This window comes from Oncorhynchus tshawytscha, unplaced genomic scaffold (genome assembly GCF_018296145.1).
Source record: "Oncorhynchus tshawytscha isolate Ot180627B unplaced genomic scaffold, Otsh_v2.0 Un_contig_3078_pilon_pilon, whole genome shotgun sequence".
NCBI lineage: Eukaryota > Metazoa > Chordata > Actinopteri > Salmoniformes > Salmonidae > Oncorhynchus > Oncorhynchus tshawytscha.
Genome location: NW_024608940.1, coordinates 4,769 through 27,500, shown reverse-complemented (window position 1 = coordinate 27,500; position 22,732 = coordinate 4,769). Strand labels below are relative to the sequence as shown.

Sequence of the window (22,732 nt, the reverse complement as noted above, 5' to 3'; positions counted from 1 at the left end):
TTCTAATTAAAATAACACATCCTAGATCTGAATGAATGAAATATTCTTATTAAATACTTTTTCTTTACATAGTTGAATATGCTGACAACAAAATCACACAAAAATGATCAATGGAAATCAAATTTATCAACCCATGGAGGTCTGGATTTGGAGTCACACTCAAAATGTAAAACCACACTACAGGCTGATTCAACTTTGATGTCATGTCCTTAAAACAAGTCAAAATGAGGCTCAGTAGTGTGTGTGGCATCCACGTGCCTGTATGACCTCCCTACAACGCCTGGGCATGCTCCTGATGAGGTGGCGGATGGTCTCCTGAGGGATCTCCTCCCAGACCTGGACTAAAGCATCCACCAACTCCTGGACAGTCTGTGGTGCAACTGTGGCGTTGGTGGATGGAGCGAGACATGATGTCCCAGATGTGCTCAATTGGATTCAGGTCTGGGGAACGGGCGGGCCAGTCCATAGCATCAATGCCTTCCTCTTGCAGGAACTGCTGACACACTCCAGCCACATGAGGTCTAGCATTGTCTTCCATTAGGAGGAACCCAGGGCCACGCACCAGCATATGGTCTCACAAGGGTTCTGAGGATCTCATCTCGGTACCTAATGGCAGTCAGGCTACCTCTGGCGAGCACATGAAGGGCTGTGCGGCCCCCCCCAAAGAAATGCCACCCCACACCATGACTGACCCACTGCCAAACCGGTCATGCTGAAGGATGTTGCAGGCAGCAGAACGTTCTCCAGGGCGTCTCCAGACTCTGTCACGTCTGTCACATGTGCTCAGTGTGAACCTGCTTTCATCTGTGAAGAGCACAGGGCGCCAGTGGCGAATTTGCCAATCTTGGTGTTCTCTGGCAAATGCCAAACATCCTGCACGGTGTTGGGCTGTAAGCACAACCCCCACCTGTGGACGTCGGGCCCTCATACCACCCTCATGGAGTCTGTTTCTGACCAGGGTCTCCCAGGGGGAATTGAGGTAATATGTACAGGAAGGTAGAGTTATTAAAGCATAGATAATAACAGAGAGAAACAGCGGTGGGGGCAATGCAAATCGTGGCCATTTGGAGTCTTTGGCTTGGGGTAGAAGCTGTTTAGGAGCCTTTGGCTTGGGGGTAGAAGCTGTTTAGGAGCCTTTTGGCTTGGGGGTAGAAGCTGTTTAGGAGCCTTTTGGCTTGGGGGTAGAAGCTGTTTAGGAGCCTTTTGGCTTGGGGGTAGAAGCTGTTTAGGAGCCTTTTGGCTTGGGGGTAGAAGCTGTTTAGGAGCTTTTGGCTTGGGGGTAGAAGCTGTTTAGGAGCCTTTTGGCTTGGGGGTAGAAGCTGTTTAGGAGTCTTTTGGCTTGGGGGTAGAAGCTGTTTAGGAGTCTTTTGGCTTGGGGGTAGAAGCTGTTTAGGAGCCTTTTGGCTTGGGGGTAGAAGCTGTTTAGGAGCCTTTTGGCTTGGGGGTAGAAGCTGTTTAGGAGTCTTTTGGCTTGGGGGTAGAAGCTGTTTAGGAGCCTTTTGGCTTTTGGCTTGGGGGTAGAAGCTGTTTAGGAGCCTTTTGGCTTGGGGTAGAAGCTGTTTAGGAGCCTTTTGGCTTGGGGTAGAAGCTGTTTAGGAGCCTTTTGGCTTGGGGGTAGAAGCTGTTTAGGAGCCTTTTGGCTTGGGGGTAGAAGCTGTTTAGGAGCCTTTTGGCTTGGGGGTAGAAGCTGTTTAGGAGTCTTTTGGCTTGGGGGTAGAAGCTGTTTAGGAGCCTTTTGGCTTGGGGGTAGAAGCTGTTTAGGAGCCTTTTGGCTTGGGGGTAGAAGCTGTTTAGGAGCCTTTTGGACCTAGACTTGGTGCTCCGGTACCGCTTACCATGAGGTAGCAGAGAGAACAGTCTACGACTTGGGTGGTTGGAGTCTTTGACAATTTTTAGGGCTCTTCCTCTGACACCGCCTGGTATAGAGGTCCTGGATGGCAGGAAGCTTGGTCCCAGTGATGTACTGGACCGTACACACTACCCTCTGTAGTGGCTTGGCCCCAGTGATGTACTGGACCGTACACACTACCCTCTGTAGTGGCTTGGTCCCAGTGATGTACTGGACCGTACACACTACCCTCTGTAGTGGCTTGGTCCCAGTGATGTACTGGACCGTACACACTACCCTCTGTAGTGGCTTGGCCCCAGTGATGTACTGGACCGTACACACCACCCTCTGTAGTGCCTTGCGGTCGGAGACCGGGTAGTTGTTGTACCAGGCGGTGATGCCTTGTCTTGGATTTGGAGTGATCCCTCTGTACACACACACACACACACACACACACACACACACACTGACCCAGCTCTGTTTGTCCAGGGCCAGCTTGCGGGGTCGCAGGCACACTTGAAGCTGCCCAGCGTATTGACACACCTCTGTTCACAGCCTCCGTTGGCTTAGAACACTCATCCTCCTCTGGGACACACACAAACACACACACACACATGGAGTGACACACATGTTACACACATTAACACACACACATCAGTACACACACACATAGACTGAACACACACACACATCAGAACGCACACACACTTACAGACACTAACACACACATCAGTACACACACACACTAATTACCACACACAGACCCTTCATAAAGACACACTAATTAACACACAGACCCCTACATAAAGACACACTACCACACACAGACCCCTACATAAAGACACACTAATTACCACACAGACCCCTACATAAAGACACACTCTTAACACACAGACCCTACATAAAGACACACTAATTAACACACACACAGACCCCAACATAAAGACACACTAATTAACACACACACAGACCCCTACATAAAGACACACTAATTAACACACACAGACCCCTACATAAAGACACACTAATTAACACACAGACCCCTACATAAAGACACACTAATTAACACACACAGACCCCTACATAAAGACAACACTACACAGACCCCTACATAAAGACACACTAATAAAGACACAGACCCTACATAAAGACAAAACACACAGACCCTACATAAAGACAAATTACACACAGACCCTACATAAAGACACACTAATTAACACACACAGACCCCTACATAAAGACACACTAATTAACACACAGACCCCTACATAAAGACACACTAATTAACACACAGACCCCTACATAAAGACACACTAATTAACACACACAGACCCCTACATAAAGACACACACACACAGACCCCTACATAAAGACACACTAATTAACACACAGACCCCTACATAAAGACACACTAATTAACACACAGACCCCTACATAAAGACACACTAATTAACACACAGACCCCTACATAAAGACACACTAATTAACACACAGACCCCTACATAAAGACACACTAATTAACACACAGACCCTACATAAAGACAACACACACACAGACCCCTACATAAAGACACACTAATTAACACACAGACCCCTACATAAAGACACACTAATTAACACACACAGACCCTACATAAAGACACACTAATTAACACACAGACCCCTACATAAAGACACACTAATTAACACACAGACCCCTACATAAAGACACACTAATTAACACACACAGACCCTACATAAAGACACACTAATTAACACACAGACCCCTACATAAAGACACACTAATTAACACACAGACCCCTACATAAAGACACACTAATTAACACACAGACCCCTACATAAAGACACACTAATTAACACACAGACCCCTACATAAAGACACACTAATTAACACACAGACCCTACATAAAGACACACTAATTACCACACACAGACCCTACATAAAGACACACTAATTAACACACAGACCCCTACATAAAGACACACTAATTAACACACACAGACCCCTACATAAAGACACACTAATTAACACACACAGACCCTACATAAAGACACACTAATTAACACACAGACCCTACATAAAGACAACACTAATTAACACACAGACCCTACATAAAGACACACTAATTAACACACAGACCCTACATAAAGACAACACTACACACACAGACCCCTACATAAAGACACACTAATTACACACAGACCCTACATAAAGACACACTAATTAACACACAGACCCTACATAAAGACACACTAATTAACACACAGACCCCTACATAAAGACACACTAATTAACACACAGACCCCTACATAAAGACACACTAATTAACACACAGACCCTACATAAAGACACACTAATTAACACACAGACCCTACATAAAGACACACTAATTAACACACAGACCCCTACATAAAGACACACTAAAACACACAGACCCCTACATAAAGACACACACTAATTAACACACAGACCCCTACATAAAGACACACTAATTACCACACAGACCCCTACATAAAGACACACTAATTAACACACAGACCCCTACATAAAGACACACTAATTAACACACAGACCCCTACATAAAGACACACTAATTAACACACAGACCCCTACATAAAGACACACTAATTAACACACAGACCCTACATAAAGACACACTAATTAACACACACAGACCCTACATAAAGACACACAGACAGACCCTACATAAAGACACACTAATTAACACACAGACCCTACATAAAGACACACTAATTAACACACAGACCCCTACATAAAGACAACACAGACCCTACATAAAGACACACTACAACACACAGACCCTACATAAAGACAACTACACACACAGACCCCTACATAAAGACACACTAATTAACACACACAGACCCTACATAAAGACACACTAATTAACACACAGACCCTACATAAAGACACACTAATTAACACACAGACCCCTACATAAAGACACACTAATTAACACACAGACCCCTACATAAAGACACACTAATTAACACACAGACCCTACATAAAGACACACTAATTAACACACAGACCCCTACATAAAGACACACTACAACACACAGACCCTACATAAAGACACACTAATTAACACACACCCTACATAAAGACCCTACATAATAAAGACACACTAATTAACACACACAGACCCTACATAAAGACACACTAATTAACACACAGACCCTACATAAAGACACACTAATTAACACACAGACCCCTACATAAAGACACACTAATTAACACACAGACCCTACATAAAGACACACTAATTAACACACAGACCCCTACATAAAGACACACTAATTAACACACAGACCCCTACATAAAGACACACTAATTAACACACAGACCCCTACATAAAGACACACTAATTAACACACAGACCCTACATAAAGACACACTAATTAACACACAGACCCTACATAAAGACACACTAATTAACACACAGACCCTACATAAAGACACACTAACACCCCCTACATAAAGACACACTAATTAACACACAGACCCTACATAAAGACACACTAATTAACACACAGACCCTACATAAAGACACACTAATTAACACACAGACCCCTACATAAAGACACACTAATTAACACACAGACCCCTACATAAAGACACACTAATTAACACACACAGACCCTACATAAAGACACACTAATAACACACAGACCCCTACATAAAGACACACTAATTAACACACAGACCCCTACATAAAGACACACTAATTAACACACAGACCCCTACATAAAGACACACTAATTAACACACAGACCCCTACATAAAGACACACTAATTAACACACAGACCCCTACATAAAGACACACTAATTAACACACAGACCCTACATAAAGACACACTAATTAACACACAGACCCTACATAAAGACACACTAATTAACACACAGACCCTACATAAAGACACACTAATTAACACACACAGACCCTACATAAAGACACACTAATTAACACACAGACCCCTACATAAAGACACACTAATTAACACACAGACCCTACATAAAGACACACTAATTAACACACAGACCCTACATAAAGACAACACTAATTAACACACAGACCCCTACATAAAGACACACTAATTACCACAGACCAGACCACTAATTACATAAAAGACACACTAGACCCTACATAAAGACACACTAATTAACACACAGACCCCAGACCCTACATAAAGACACACTAATTAACACACAGACCCCTACATAAAGACACACTAATTAACACACAGACCCTACATAAAGACACACTAATTAACACACAGACCCCTACATAAAGACACACTAATTAACACACAGACCCCTACATAAAGACACACTAATTAACACACAGACCCTACATAAAGACACACTAATTAACACACACAGACCCTACATAAAGACACACTAATTAACACACAGACCCCTACATAAAGACACACTAATTAACACACAGACCCCTACATAAAGACACACTAATTAACACACAGACCCTACATAAAGACACACTAATTAACACACAGACCCCTACATAAAGACACACTAATTAACACACAGACCCCTACATAAAGACATAAAGACACAGACCCTACATAAAGACACACAGACCCCTACATAAAGACAACACACACAACACACAGACCCCTACATAAAGACACACTACACACACAGACCCTACATAAAGACACACTAATTAACACACAGACCCTACATAAAGACACACTAATTAACACACAGACCCCTACATAAAGACACACTAATTAACACACAGACCCTACATAAAGACACACTAATTACCACACAGACCCCTACATAAAGACACACAATTAACACACAGACCACAGACACACACTTAAGACCCCTACATAAAGACACACTAATTAACACACAGACCCTACATAAAGACACACTAATTAACACACAGACCCTACATAAAGACACACTAATTAACACACAGACCCTACATAAAGACCCTACACACTAATTAACACACAGACCCCTACATAAAGACACACTAATTAACACACAGACCCCTACATAAAGACACACTAATTAACACACAGACCCCTACATAAAGACACACTACACACACAGACCCCTACATAAAGACACACTAATTACCACACAGACCCTACATAAAGACACACTAATTAACACACAGACCCCTACATAAAGACACACTAATTAACACACAGACCCCTACATAAAGACACACTAATTAACACACAGACCCCTACATAAAGACACACTAACACAGACCCTACATAAAGACACACTAATTAACACACACAGACCCCTACATAAAGACACACTAATTAACACACAGACCCTACATAAAGACACACAGACCCCTAATTAAGACACACAGACCCCTACATAAAGACACACTAATTAACACACAGACCCCTACATAAAGACACACTAATTAACACACAGACCCCTACATAAAGACACACTAATTAACACACAGACCCCTACATAAAGACACACTAATTAACACACAGACCCCTACATAAAGACACACTAATTAACACACAGACCCCTACATAAAGACACACTAATTAACACACACAGACCCTACATAAAGACACACTAATTAACACACAGACCCCTACACACCCCTACATAAAGACACACTAATTAAGACACACACAGACCCCTACATAAAGACACACTAATTAACACACAGACCCCTACATAAAGACACACTAATTAACACACAGACCCTACATAAAGACACACACACAGACCCCTACATAAAGACACACTAATTACACACAGACCCTACATAAAGACACACTAATTAACACACAGACCCCTACATAAAGACACACTAATTAACACACAGACCCCTACATAAAGACACACTACATAAAGACACACTAACACACAGACCCCTACATAAAGACACACTAATTAACACACAGACCCTACATAAAGACACACTAATTAACACACAGACCCCTACATAAAGACACACTAATTAACACACAGACCCCTACATAAAGACACACTAATTAACACACAGACCCCTACATAAAGACACACTAATTAACACACAGACCCCTACATAAAGACACACTAATTAACACACAGACCCCTACATAAAGACACACTAATTAACACACAGACCCTACATAAAGACACACAGACCCCTACATAAAGACACACTAATTAACACACAGACCCCTACATAAAGACACACTAATTAACACACAGACCCCTACATAAAGACACACTAATTAACACACAGACCCTACATAAAGACACACTAATTAACACACAGACCCCTACATAAAGACACACTAATTAACACACAGACCCTACATAAAGACCACTACATAAACACAGACCCCTACATAAAGACACACTAATTAACACACAGACCCCTACATAAAGACACACTAATTAACACACACAGACCCTACATAAAGACACACTAATTAACACACAGACCCTACATAAAGACACACTAATTAACACACAGACCCCTACATAAAGACACACACTAATTAACACACAGACCCTACATAAAGACACACTAATTAACACACAGACCCCTACATAAAGACACACTAATTAACACACAGACCCTACATAAAGACACACTAATCCACACACACAGACCCCTACATAAAGACACACTAATTAACACACAGACCCTACATAAAGACACACTAATTAACACACAGACCCTACATAAAGACACACTAATTAACACACAGACCCTACATAAAGACACACTAATTAACACACAGACCCCTACATAAAGACACACTACTGACCCTACATAAAGACACACTAATTAACACACAGACCCTACATAAAGACACACTAATTAACACACAGACCCTACATAAAGACACACTAATTAACACACAGACCCCTACATAAAGACACACTAATTAACACACAGACCCCTACATAAAGACACACTACAACACACAGACCCTACATAAAGACACACTAATTAACACACAGACCCCTACATAAAGACACACTAACAACACACAGACCCCTACATAAAGACACACTAATTAACACACAGACCCTACATAAAGACACACTTAAAGACACTAATTAACACACAGACCCCTACATAAAGACACACTAATTAACACACAGACCCCTACATAAAGACACACTAATTAACACACAGACCCTACATAAAGACACACTAATTAACACACACAGACCCCTACATAAAGACACACTAATTAACACACACAGACCCCTACATAAAGACACACTAATTAACACACAGACCCTACATAAAGACACACTAATTACCACACAGACCCTACATAAAGACACACTAATTACCACACAGACCCCTACATAAAGACACACTAATTAACACACAGACCCCTACATAAAGACACACTAATTAACACACAGACCCCTACATAAAGACACACTAATTAACACACAGACCCTACATAAAGACACACTAATTAACACACAGACCCTACATAAAGACACACTAATTAACACACACAGACCCCTACATAAAGACACACTAATTAACACACAGACCCCTACATAAAGACACACTAATTAACACACAGACCCCTACATAAAGACACACTAATTAACACACAGACCCCTACATAAAGACACACTAATTAACACACAGACCCCTACATAAAGACACACTAATTAACACACAGACCCCTACATAAAGACACACTCCACACAGACCCTCCATGCTCCACACAGACCCTCCCTCTCTCTGATGCTCCACACAGACCCCTCCATGCTCCACACAGACCCCTCCCTCTCTCTCTGATGCTCCACAAAGACCCTCCTCTCTCTCTGATGCTCCACACAGACCCCTCCCTCTCTCTCTGATGCTCCAACAGACCCCTCCTCTCTCTCTGATGCTCCACACAGACCCTCCCTCTCTCTGATGCTCCACACAGACCCCTCTCTCATAAAGACCCACCTCTCTCTGATGCTCCACACAGACCCCTCCCTCTCTCTCTGATGCTCCACACAGACCCCTCCCTCTCTCTCTGATGCTCCACACAGACCCCTCCCTCTCTCTCTGATGCTCCACACAGACCCCTCCCTAAAGACTCTCTGATGCTCCACAGACCCAAAGACTCTCTCTGATGCTCCACACAGACCCTCCATCTCTCTCTGATGCTCCACACAGACCCCTCCCCCCTCTCTCTCTGATGCTCCACACAGACCCCTCCCTCTCTCTCTGATGCTCCACACAGACCCTCCCTCTCTCTCTGATGCTCCACACAGACCCCTCCCTCTCTCTCTGATGCTCCACACAGACCCCTCCTCTCTCTCTGATGCTCCACACAGACCCCTCCTCTCTGATGCTCCACACAGACCCCTCCCTCTCTCTGATGCTCCACACAGACCCCTCCTCTCTCTGATGCTCCACACAGACCCCTCCCTCTCTCTCTGATGCTCCACACAGACCCCTCCCTCTCTCTCTGATGCTCCACACAGACCCCTCCCTCTCTCATGCTCCACACAGACCCCTCCCTCTCTCTCTGATGCTCCACACAGACCCCTCCCTCTCTCTCTGATGTCATGCTCCACTCAGACCCCCTCCCTCTCTCTCTGATGCTCCACTCAGACCTTTGAAGAAGTTGGCAGCGAAGCCGGCCTTGTTGACGGTCCGCTCGAACTTCATCCAGAGGTTGTGTGAGGTGGAGCGGACCTCCTCTGGTCTGTCGTAACCGCAGAATCGACCAATCAGAGGGCTGGATTCAGCCGGGCCGTCACGCACCTCCAGGTAGTCGTAGGCACAGCTGTCATGTCTCTCACAGAAGGAGACACATAAACACACACACACACACACACACACACACACACACACACACACACAGACACATAAACACACACACACACACACACACACACACACACACACACATACATAAATACACAGACACAGTAAAATGCTGAATACAACAGGTGTAGTAGACCTCACAGTGAAATGCTGAATACAACAGGTGTAGTAGACACAGTGAAATGCTGAATTCAACAGGTGTAGTAGACCTCACAGTGAAATGCTGAATACAACAGGTGTAGTAGACCTCACAGTGAAATGCTGAATTCAACAGGTGTAGTAGACCTCACAGTGAAATGCTGAATACAACAGGTGTAGTAGACCTCACAGTGAAATGCTGAATACAACAGGTGTAGTAGACCTTACAGTGAAATGCTGAATACAACAGGTGTAGTAGACCTGACAGTGAAATGCTGAATACAACAGGTGTAGTAGACCTCACAGTGAAATGCTGAATACAACAGGTGTAGTAGACCTTACAGTGAAATGCTGAATACAACAGGTGTAGTAGACCTTACAGTGAAATGCTGAATACAACAGGTGTAGTAGACCTCACAGTGAAATGCTGAATACAACAGGTGTAGTAGACCTTACAGTGAAATGCTGAATACAACAGGTGTAGTAGACCTGACAGTGAAATGCTGAATACAACAGGTGTAGTAGACCTCACAGTGAAATGCTGAATACAACAGGTGTAGTAGACCTTACAGTGAAATGCTGAATACAACAGGTGTAGGTAGACCTCACAGTGAAATGCTGAATACAACAGGTGTAGTAGACCTGACAGTGAAATGCTGACTACAACAGGTGTAGTAGACCTCACAGTGAAATGCTGAATACAACAGGTGTAGTAGACCTCACAGTGAAATGCTGAATTCGTCTCAAATAAAACTGTGAAGGACTTCGGCGTTACTCTGGACCCTGATCTCTTTTTGAAGAACATATTAAGACCATTTCAAGGACAGCTTTTTTTCCATCTACGTAACATTGCAAAAATCAGAAACTCTCTGTCCAAAATGATGCAGAAAAATTAATCCATGCTTTTGTCACTTCTAGGTTAGACTACTGCAATGCTCTACTTTCCGGCTACCCGGATAAAGCACTAAATAAACTTCAGTTAGGTGCTAAAATACGGCTGCTAGAATCCTGACTAGAACCAAAAAATGTGATCATATTACTCCAGTGCTAGCTCTCTACACTGGCTTCCTGTCAAAGCAAGGGCTGATTTCAAGGTTATACTGCTAACCTTTAAACAAAACAAAAAATCACCTTTATTTAACCAGGTAGACAAGTTGAGAACAAGTTCTCATTTACAATTGCGACCTGGCCAAGATAAAGCAAAGCAGTTCGACAGATACAACGACACAGAGTTACACATGGAGTAAAACAAACATACAGTCAATAATACAGTATAAACAAGTCTATATACAATGTGAGCAAATGAGGTGAGAAGGGAGGTAAAGGCAAAAAAGGCCATGGTGGCAAAGTAAATACAATATAGCAAGTAAAACACTGGAATGGTAGTTTTGCAATGGAAGAATGTGCAAAGTAGAGATAGAAATAATGGGGTGCAAAGGAGCAAAATAAATAAATAAATTAAATACAGTAGGTGAAAAAGGTAGTTGTTTGGGCTAAATTATAGGTGGGCTATGTACAGTCATAGTTACAGTCATAGTTTAATTCATAGTTTCAGTTCAGTCATAGTTTAAATCATAGTTTCAGTTCAGTCATAGTTTAAATCATAGTTTCAGTTCAGTCATAGTTTAAATCATAGTTTCAGTTCAGTCATAGTTTAATTCATAGTTTCAGTTCAGTCATAGTTACAGTCATAGTTTCAGTCATAGTTTCAGTCATAGTTACAGTCATAGTTTAATTCATAGTTTCAGTTCAGTCATAGTTTCAGTCATTAGTTTAATTCATAGTTTAATTCATAGTTTCAGTTCAGTCATAGTTTAATTCATAGTTTCAGTTCAGTCATAGTTTAATTCATAGTTTCAGTTCAGTCATAGTTTAATTCATAGTTTCAGTTCAGTCATAGTTACAGTCATAGTTTAATTCATAGTTTCAGTTCAGTCATAGTTACAGTCATAGTTACAGTCATAGTTTAAATCATAGTTTCAGTTCAGTCAGAGTTTCAGTCATAGTTTAATTCATAGTTTCAGTTCAGTCATAGATTCAGTTCAGTCATAGTTTCAGTCATAGGGAGTATTCTAGAGGTCATTCAGAGTTCAGATACATTTCTTATTGAATTAGTACCAGGGGCTTTGCTAAACAAACACACACCCGCACATGAGCATGTGAGAGAGAACGACAGAGAAAGAGGAGAGAGACAGAAGAACAGAGAGAGCGAGAGACAGACAGACAGACAGACAGACAGGGGGTGTCAGACAAAGGCCTGGAAGACAGAGACAGACAGGGGAGAGACAGACAGACAGACAACAGACAGACAGACAGACAGACAGACAGACAGACAGACAGACAGACAGACAGACAGACAGACAGACAGACAGACAGACAGGCAGACAGACAGACAGGGGGTGTCACCTCAAAGGCCTGAAGCTGAGTCCTACGTTGTAGAGAGACAGACAGACAGACAGACAGACAGACAGACAGACAGACACAAAGGCCTGAAGCAGACAGACAGACAGACAGACAGACAGACAGACAGACAGACAGACAGACAGACAGACAGACAGACAGACAGACAGACGGACAGACAGACAGACAGGGGGTGTCACCTCAAAGGCCTGGAAGCTGAGTCCTACGTTGTAGAGAGACAGACAGACAGACAGACAGACAGACAGACAGACAGACAGACAGACAGACAGACAGACAGACAGACAGACAGACAGACAGACAGACAGACAGACAGACAGACAGACAGGGGGTGTCACCTCAAAGGCCTGGAAGCTGAGTCCTACGTTGTAGAGAGACAGACAGACAGACAGACAGACAGGGGGTGTCACCACAGGCCTGACTGAGTCCTACAGACAGACAGACAGACAGACAGACAGGGGGTGTCACCTCAAAGGCCTGGAAGCTGAGTCCTACGTTGTACCCCTCTGAGACGGTGATCCTCCAAACACAGTCTTTAGATGGACGGTAGTCATCAGGATAGTTAGGGGACTGAATCTGGCCCTGATCTCAAGATCTCTCCTCCACAGACAGCTACAAGAGGGGAGGAGAGGGGAAGGGATGGAGAGGGGGAGAGGTGGAGGAAGAGGGGAGAGAGGAAGGAGGGAGGCGAGAGGAGAGGGGGAGGAAGAGTACGGGAAGAGGGGGATAAGAGAGGAGGAAGGAGAGAGGAGAAGGGAGGAAGAGGGGAGGGGAGGGAGGGAGGGAGACATTAATGTATTTATATTTATTTGAATTACAAATAAAATGTATGTGTACTGTGTGTGTATATCAAATCAAATCACATTTATTTGTCACATACACATGGTTAGCAGATGTTAATGCGAGTGTAGCGAAATGCTTGTGCTTCTAGTTCTGACAATGCAGTAATAACCAACAAGTAATCTAATTAACGATTCCAAAACTACTGTCTTATGCACAGTGTAAGGGGATAAGAATATGTACATAAGGATATATGAATGAGTGATGGTACAGAGCGGCATAGGCAAGATACAGTAGATGATATCGAGTACAGTATATACATATGAGATGAGTATGTAAACCAAGTGGCATAGTTAAAGTGGCTAGTGATACATGTATTACATAAGGATGCAGTAGATGATATAGAGTACTGTATATACGTATACATATGAGATGAATAATGTAGGGCAAGTAACATTATATAAGGTAGCATTGTTTAAAGTGGCTAGTGATATATTTACATCATTTCCCATCAATTCCCATGATTAAAGTGGCTGGAGTAGAGTCAGTGTCATTGACAGTGTGGGCAGCAGCCACTCAATGTTAGTGGTGGCTGTTTAACAGTCTGATGGCCTTGAGATAGAAGCTGTTTTTCAGTCTCTCGGTCCCAGCTTTGATGCACCTGTACTGACCTCGCCTTCTGGATGATAGCGGGGTGAACAGGCAGTGGCTCGGGTGGTTGTTGTCCTTGATGATCTTTATGGCCTTCCTGTAACATCGGGTGGTGTAGGGGTCCTGGAGGGCAGGTAGTTTGCCCCCGGTGATGCGTTGTGCAGACCTCACTATCCTCTGGAGAGCCTTACGGTTGAGGGCGGTGCAGTTGCCGTACCAGGCGGTGATACAGCCCGACAGGATGCTCTCGATTGTGCATCTGTAGAAGTTTGTGAGTGCTTTTGGTGACAAGCCGGATTTCTTCAGCCTCCTGAGGTTGAAGAGGCGCTGCTGCGCCTTCTTCACGATGCTGTCTGTGTGAGTGGACCAATTCAGTTTGTCTGTGATGTGTATGCCGAGGAACTTAAACTTACTACCCTCTCCACTACTGTTCCATCGATGTGGATAGGGGGTGTTCCCTCTGCTGTTTCCTGAAGTCAACGATTGTCACTTCTAGGTTAGACTACTGCAATGCTCTACTTTCCGGCTACCCGGATAAAGCACTAAATAAACTTCAGTTGGTGCTAAAATACGGCTGCTAGAATCCTGACTAGAACCAACCAATTTGATCATATTACTCCAGTGCTAGACTCTCTACACTGGCTTCCTGTTAAGGCAAGGGCTGATTTCAAGGTTTTACTGCTAACCTACAAAGCATTACATGGGCTTGCTCCTACCTATCTCTCTGATTTGGTCCTGCCGTACATACCTACACGTACGTTACGGTCACAAGACGCAGGCCTCCTAATTGTCCCTAGAGTTTCTAAGCAAACAGCTGGAGGCAGGGCTTTCTCCTATAGAGCTCCATTTTTATGGAACGGTCTGCCTACCTATGTCAGAGACGCAAACTCGGTCTCAACCTTTAAGTCTTTACTGAAGACTCATCTCTTCAGTGGGTCATATGATTGAGTGTAGTCTGGCCCAGGAGTGTGAAGGTGAACGGAAAGGCTCTGGAGCAACGAACCGCCCTTGCTGTCTCTGCCTGGCCGGTTCCCCTCTTTCCACTGGGATTCTCTGCCTCTAACCCTATTACAGGGGCTGGGTCACTGGCTTACTGGGGCTCTCTTATGCCGTCCCTGGAGGGGGTGCGTCACCTGAGTGGGTTGATTCACTGTTGTGGTCATCCTGTCTGGGTTGGCGCCCCCCCTTGGGTTGTGCCATGGCGGAGATCTGTGTGGGCTATACTCGGCCCTGTCTCAGGATGGTAAGTTGGTGGTTGAAGATATCCCTCAAGTGGTGTGGGGGCTGTGCTTTGGCAAAGTGGGTGGGGTTATATCCTTCCTGTTTGGCCCTGTCCGGGGGTGTCCTCGGATGGGTCCACAGTGTCTCCTGACCCCTCCTGTCTCAGCCTCCAGTATTTATGCTGCAGTAGTTTATGTGTCGGGGGGCTAGGGTCAGTTTGTTATATCTGGAGTACTTCTACTGTCCTATTCGGTGTCCTGTGTGAATCTAAGTGTGCGTTCTCTAATTCTCTCCTTCTCTCTTTCTTTCTCTCTCTCGGAGGACCTGAGCCCTAGGACCATGCCCCAGGACTACCTGACATGATGACTCCATGCTGTCCCCAGTCCACCTGGCCGTGCTGCTGCTCCAGTTTCAACTGTTCTGCCTTATTATTATTCGACCATGCTGGTCATTTATGAACATTTGAACATCTTGGCCATGTTCTGTTATAATCTCCACCCAGCACAGCCAGAAGAGGACTGGCCACCCCACATAGCCTGGTTCCTCTCTAGGTTTCTTCCTAGGTTTTGGCCTTTCTAGGGAGTTTTTCCTAGCCACCGTGCTTCTACACCTGCATTGCTTGCTGTTTGGGGTTTTAGGCTGGGTTTCTGTACAGCACTTTGAGATATCAGCTGATGTACGAAGGGCTATATAAATAAATTTGATTTGATTTGACCACACTCCGAGGGCCCTCACCTCCTCCCTGTAGGCCGTCTCGTCGTTGTTGGTAATCAAGCCTACCACTGTTGTGTCGTCCGCAAACTTGATGATTGAGTTGGAGGCGTGCGTGGCCACGCAGTCATGGTTAACAGGGAGTACAGGAGAGGGCTCAGAACGCACCCTTTGGGGCCCCAGTGTTGAGGATCAGCGGGGTGGAAATGTTGTTGCCTACCCTCACCACCTGGGGCGGCCCGTCAGGAAGTCCAGTACCCAGTTGCACAGGGCGGGGTCGAGACCCAGGGTCTCGAGCTTGATGACGGGCTTGGAGGGCACTATGGTGTTGAATGCCGAGCTGTAGTCGATGAACAGCATTCTCACATAGGTATTCCTCTTGTCCAGATGGGTTAGGGCAGTGTGCAGTGTGGTTGAGATTGCATCGTCTGTGGACCTATTTGGGCGGTAAGCAAATTGGAGTGGATCTATGGTGTCAGGTAGGGTTGAGGTGATATGGTCCTTGACTAGTCTCTCAAAGCACGTCAAGATGACGGAAGTGAGTGCTACGGGGCGGTAGTCGTTTAGCTCAGTTACCTTAGCTTTCTTGGGAACAGGAACAATGGTGGCCCTCTTGAAGCATGTGGGAACAACAGACTGGGATAGGGATTGATTGAATATGTCCGTAAACACACCAGCCAGCTGGTCTGCGCATGCTCTGAGGGCGCGGCTGGGGATGCCGTCTGGGCCTGCAGCCTTGCGAGGGTTAACACGTTTAAATGTTTTACTCACCTTGGCTGCAGTGAAGGAGAGACCGCATGTTTTCGTTGCAGGCCGTGTCAGTGGCACTTTATTGTCCTCAAAGCAGGCAAAAAAATTATTTAGTCTGCCTGGGAGCAAGACATCCTGGTCCGTGACGGTGCTGGTTTTCTTCTTGTAGTCTGTGATTGACTGTAGACCCTGCCACATACCTCTTGTGTCTGAGCCGTTGAATTGAGATTCTACTTTGTCTCTATACTGACGCTTAGCTTGTTTGATAGCCTTGCGGAGGGAATAGCTGCACTGTTTGTATTCAGCCATGTTACCAGACACCTTGCCCTGATTAAAAGCAGTGGTTCGTGCCTTCAGTTTCACACGAATGCTGCCTTCAATCCACGGTTTCTGGTTAGGGAATGTTTTAATCGTTGCTATGGGAACGACATCTTCAACGCACGTTCTAATGAACTCACACACCGAATCAGCGTATTCGTCAATGTTGTTGTCTGATGCAATACGGAACATCTCCCAGTCCACGTGATGGAAGCAGTCTTGGAGTGTGGAGTCAGCTTGGTCAGACCAGCGTTGGACAGACCTCAGCGTGGGAGCTTCTTGTTTTAGTTTCTGTCTGTAGGCAGGGATCAGCAAAATGGAGTCGTGGTCAGCTTTTCCGAAAGGAGGGCGGGGAAGGGCCTTATATGCGTCGCGGAAGTTAGAGTAACAATGATCCAGGGTCTTTCCACCCCTGGTTGCGCAATCGATATGCTGATAAAATTTAGGAGTCTTGTTTTCAGATTAGCCTTGTGTGTGTGTGTGTGTGGGTGCGTGCGTGCGTGCGTGCGTGCGTGCGTGTGTGTGTGCGTGCGTGTGTGCGTGTGTGTGTGTGTGTGTGTGTGTGTGTGTGTGTGTGTGTGTGTGTGGTACCTTCATAAACAGCTGTAAATCCCTTTCCCACCCAGTTACTGCTGCTTCGGAACTCAATCCACATCCGACTCTCTGACGACACCAGACCCTCAGGAACCTGATCCCCACAGAACCTACCTATACACACACACACACACACAGTACACACACGCACACACACACACAAACACACACACAACACGCACAAACAAAGCAATAATTTGAATTGAACTACAAGTCAGACATAAACAAATGAACACAACACACACACACACTCTCTCTCTCTCTCTTACCTAGCAGTGGGGCCTTCCTCCAGTATCCATCTCTAACTTCTATGTAGTCATACCAACAGAGAGAGCTCTTATACAGGTCCATAGTGGTAAAGTTTAGAACAATCTGGGGGTAGAGGGAGTGGTTAGAGGGAGAGGGGAGAGAGAAAGAGGGGAGTGGTTAGAGAGAGAGAGAGGTGGGGGGAGAGAAAGAGGGAGTGGTTAGAGAGAGAGAGAGAGAGGGTGGGGGTAGAGAGAGAGAAGAGAGGTGGAGTGGTTAGAGAGAGAGGTGGGGGTGGGGGCCAGAGAAAGAGGGGGAGGGTTAGAGAGAGAGAGAGAGAGGTGGGGAGGTAGAGAGAGGGCAGGGGGGGGGCCAGAGAAGAGAAGGAGAGGTGGGGGTCAGCGGAGGTGGGGGCCAGAGGTGGAAGGAGGTGGGGGCCAGTCAGTGAGTGAAGAGGTGGAAGGAGGTGGGGGCCAGTCAGTGTGAGAGGTGGAAGGTGGGGGGCCAAGGAGGTGGGGCCAGTCAGTGTGAGAGGAGGTGGAAGGAGGAGAGGTGGAAGGGGGCCAGTCAGTGTGAGAGGTGGAAGGAGGTGGGGTCAGTGTGAGAGGTGGAAGGAGGTGAGGGCCAGTCAGTGAGAGGTGGAAGGAGGTGGGGGCCAGTCAGTGTGAGAGGTGGAAGGAGGTGGGGCCAGTCAGTGTGAGAGGTGGAAGGAGGTGGGGGCAAGAGTGAGAGGTGGAAGGAGGTGGGGGCCAGTCAGTGTGAGAGGTGGAGAGGTGGAAGGAGGTGGGGGCCAGGTCAGTGTGAGTGGAAGGAGGTGGGGTGAGAGGTGGAAGGAGGTGGGGGCCCAGTCAGTGTGAGAGGTGGAAGGAGGTGGGGGCCAGTCAGTGTGAGAGGGAGGTGGGGGCCAGTGGAAGGAGGTGGGGAGGTGGGGCCAGTCAGTGAGAGGTGGAAGCAGGTGGGGGCACTCTTTATGGAAGGAGGTGGCTACGCTGCAGAGGTTTAGCCTGGAGCTACTTTAACATATATATCTCTGTGTTTATACCTTGGGGGCCAGTCAGTGAAGGTGGAAGGTGGGGCCAGTCCCATATATCTCTGTGTTTATACCTTCTCTCCCCCAGTATATCTCTCTGTGTTTATACCTTCTCTCCCCCCTATATCGCTCTGTGTTTATACCTTCTCTCCCTATATCGCTCTGTGTTTATACCTTCTCTCCCTATATCTCTGTGTGTGTTTACCTTCTCTCCCTATATCTCTGTGTGTGTTTACCTTCTCTCCCGGGGTGACAGAGACCCTCCAGACACAGTGTGTGTACGAGGGGTAACCGTTGGGGTAACCGGGCGATGAGAGTTACCTGTCGACTCCTGTAGGGTCTCCCGCACGCTACACACACACACACAAGAGAGAGAGAGAGAGAGAGAGAGAGAGAGAGAGAGAGAGAGAGAGAGAGAGAGAGAGAGAGACAGAGAGACAGAGAGACAGAGAGACAGAGAGACAGAGAGACAGAGACAGACAGAGAGACAGAGACAGACAGAGAGACAGAGAGACAGAGACAGACAGAGAGACAGAGACAGACAGAGAGAGACAGAGACAGACAGAGAGGGGAGGTTACTCTTTTCTATGCCATATCTCTAGGTCATTGGTTTAAGCTGAAAGACCCGCCCTTTTACACTTGTTCAGTTTAAACCCAAATTCCAATTCACGCTTCTCTATTGGCATGAAAAACACTGTATCAATATGAATTACGAATAGTCATGTAAATGGTATTACATTATAATAAGAATGAAATGGTGACAGTAGAACAACAATACATCTAAAAGGATCAACATGGAAAATGAAACACCTCTATCTCTACCATCTCTACTCCCATCTCTCTCTATCATCTCTCTCTATCTTTACCATCTCTCTCTCTATCATCTCTCTCTATCTTTACCATCTCTCTCTCTATCATCTCTCTCTATCTCTACCATCTCTCTCTATCTCTACCATCTCTCTCTATCTCTACCATCTCTCTCTATCTTTACCATCTCTACTCCCATCTCTCTCTCTATCATCTCTCTCTCTATCTCTACCATCTCTCTCTATCATCTCTCTCTATCTTTACCATCTCTACTCCCATCTCTCTCTATCTCTACCATCTCTACTCCCATCTCTCTCTATCTCTACCATCTCTACTCCCATCTCTCCCATCTCTCTATCTTTACCATCTCTACTCCATCTCTCTATCTCTACCATCTCTCTCTATCTTTACCATCTCTCTCTATCATCTCTCTCTATCTTTATCATCTCTCTTTACCATCTCTCTCTCTATCTCTACCATCTCTCTCTATCTTTACCATCTCTCTCTACCATCTCTCTCTCTTCCATCTCTCTCTACCATCTCTCTCTATCTCTATCTTTACCATCTCTACTCCCATCTCTCTCTATCTTTACCATCTCTCTCTCGTTACCATCTCTACTCCCATCTCTCTCTCTTTCTTGCCACCATCTCTACTCCCATCTCTCTCTCTATCTTTACCATCTCTACTCCCATCTCTCTCTATCTTTACCATCTCTCTCTTTTTTACCATCTCTAGTCCCATCTCTCTCTCTATCTTTACCATCTCTACTCCCATCTCTCTCTCTCTATCTTTACCATCTCTCTCTCTTTTACCATCTCTACTCCCATCTCTCTCTCTCTATCTTTACCATCTCTCTCTATCTTTACCATCTCTACTCCCATCTCTCTCTCTCTATCTTTACCATCTCTCTCTCTTTTACCATCTCTACTCCCATCTCTCTCTCTCTCTATCTTTAACATCTCTCTCTGTCTTTACCATCTCTACTCCCATCTCTCTCTCTCTCTATCTTTACCATCTCTCTCTCTTTACCATCTCTACTCCCCATCTCTCTCTCTATCTTTACCATCTCTACTCCCATCTCTCTCTCTCTATCTTTACCATCTCTCTCTCTTTACCATCTCTACTCCCATCTCTCTCTCTATCTTTACCATCTCTACTCCCATCTCTCTCTCTCTATCTTTTCATCTCTCTGTCTTTACCATCTCTACTCCCATCTCTCTCTCTATCTTTACCATCTCTCTCTGTCTTTACCATCTCTACTCCCATCTCTCTCTCTATCTTTACCATCTCTCTCTATCTTTACCATCTCTACTCCCATCTCTCTCTCTATCTTTACCATCTCTCTCTGTCTTTACCATCTCTACTCCCATCTCTCTCTCTATCTTTACCATCTCTACTCCCATCTCTCTCTATCTTTACCATTTCTCTCTATCTTTACCATCTCTCTCTTCTTTACCATCTCTACTCCCATCTCTCTCTATCTTTACCATCTCTACTCCCATCTCTCTCTCTCTCTTTACCATCTCTCTCTGTCTTTACCATCTCTCTCTCCCATCTCTCTCTCTATCTTTACCATCTCTCTCTCTCTTTACCATCTCTACTCCCATCTCTCTCTCTCTCTTTTACCATCTCTACTCCCATCTCTATCTTTACCATCTCTCTCTATCTTTACCATCTCTACTCCCATCTCTCTCTCTATCTTTACCATCTCTACTCCCATCTATCTCTCTCTATCTTTACCATCTCTACTCCCATCTCTCTCTATCTTTACCATCTCTACTCCCATCTCTCTCTCTCTATCTTTACCATCTCTACTCCCATCTCTCTCTCTACCATCTCTACTCCCATCTCTCTCTCTATCTTTACCATCTCTACTCCCATCTCTCTCGCTGTCTTTACCATCTCTACTCCCATCTCTCTCTATCTTTCCATCTCTACTCCCATGTCTCTCTATCTTTACCATCTCTACTCCCATCTCTCTCTATCTTTACCATCTCTACTCCCATCTCTCTCTCTATCTTTACCATCTCTACTCCCATCTCTCTCTATATATATATATATTTTACACCTCTCCCTCCATCTTTCTCTACTCCCATCTCTCTCTCTCTATCTTTATCACCTCTCTCTCTATCTTTCACATCTACATCCATCGCTCTCTATCTTTTACATCTCTCCCTCCATCTCTCTCTGTCTTTCACATCTCTTTATCTCTCTCTCATCTCTTTCTCTATCTCTGTCTTAATATTTTGCTCCATCTCTCTCCATTTCTTCATATCTCCCCGCCATCTCTCGCTCCATCTCTCTCCATCTCCCTATCCATCTCTCCCTCAATCTCTCCTTCTCTCCATCCATCTCCCCTCCATCTCTCCTCCATCTTTCCCTCCATCTCTCGTTCCATATCTCCCTC

General features: G+C 45.0%; 1 pseudogene; it reads right to left on the bottom strand.

Annotated features, from left to right (window-relative positions):
* Positions 1-19,831, bottom strand: part of LOC121844011 — a 50,188-nt pseudogene extending 30,357 nt beyond the window's left edge.
* Positions 19,832-22,732: the final 2,901 nt, after the last annotated feature.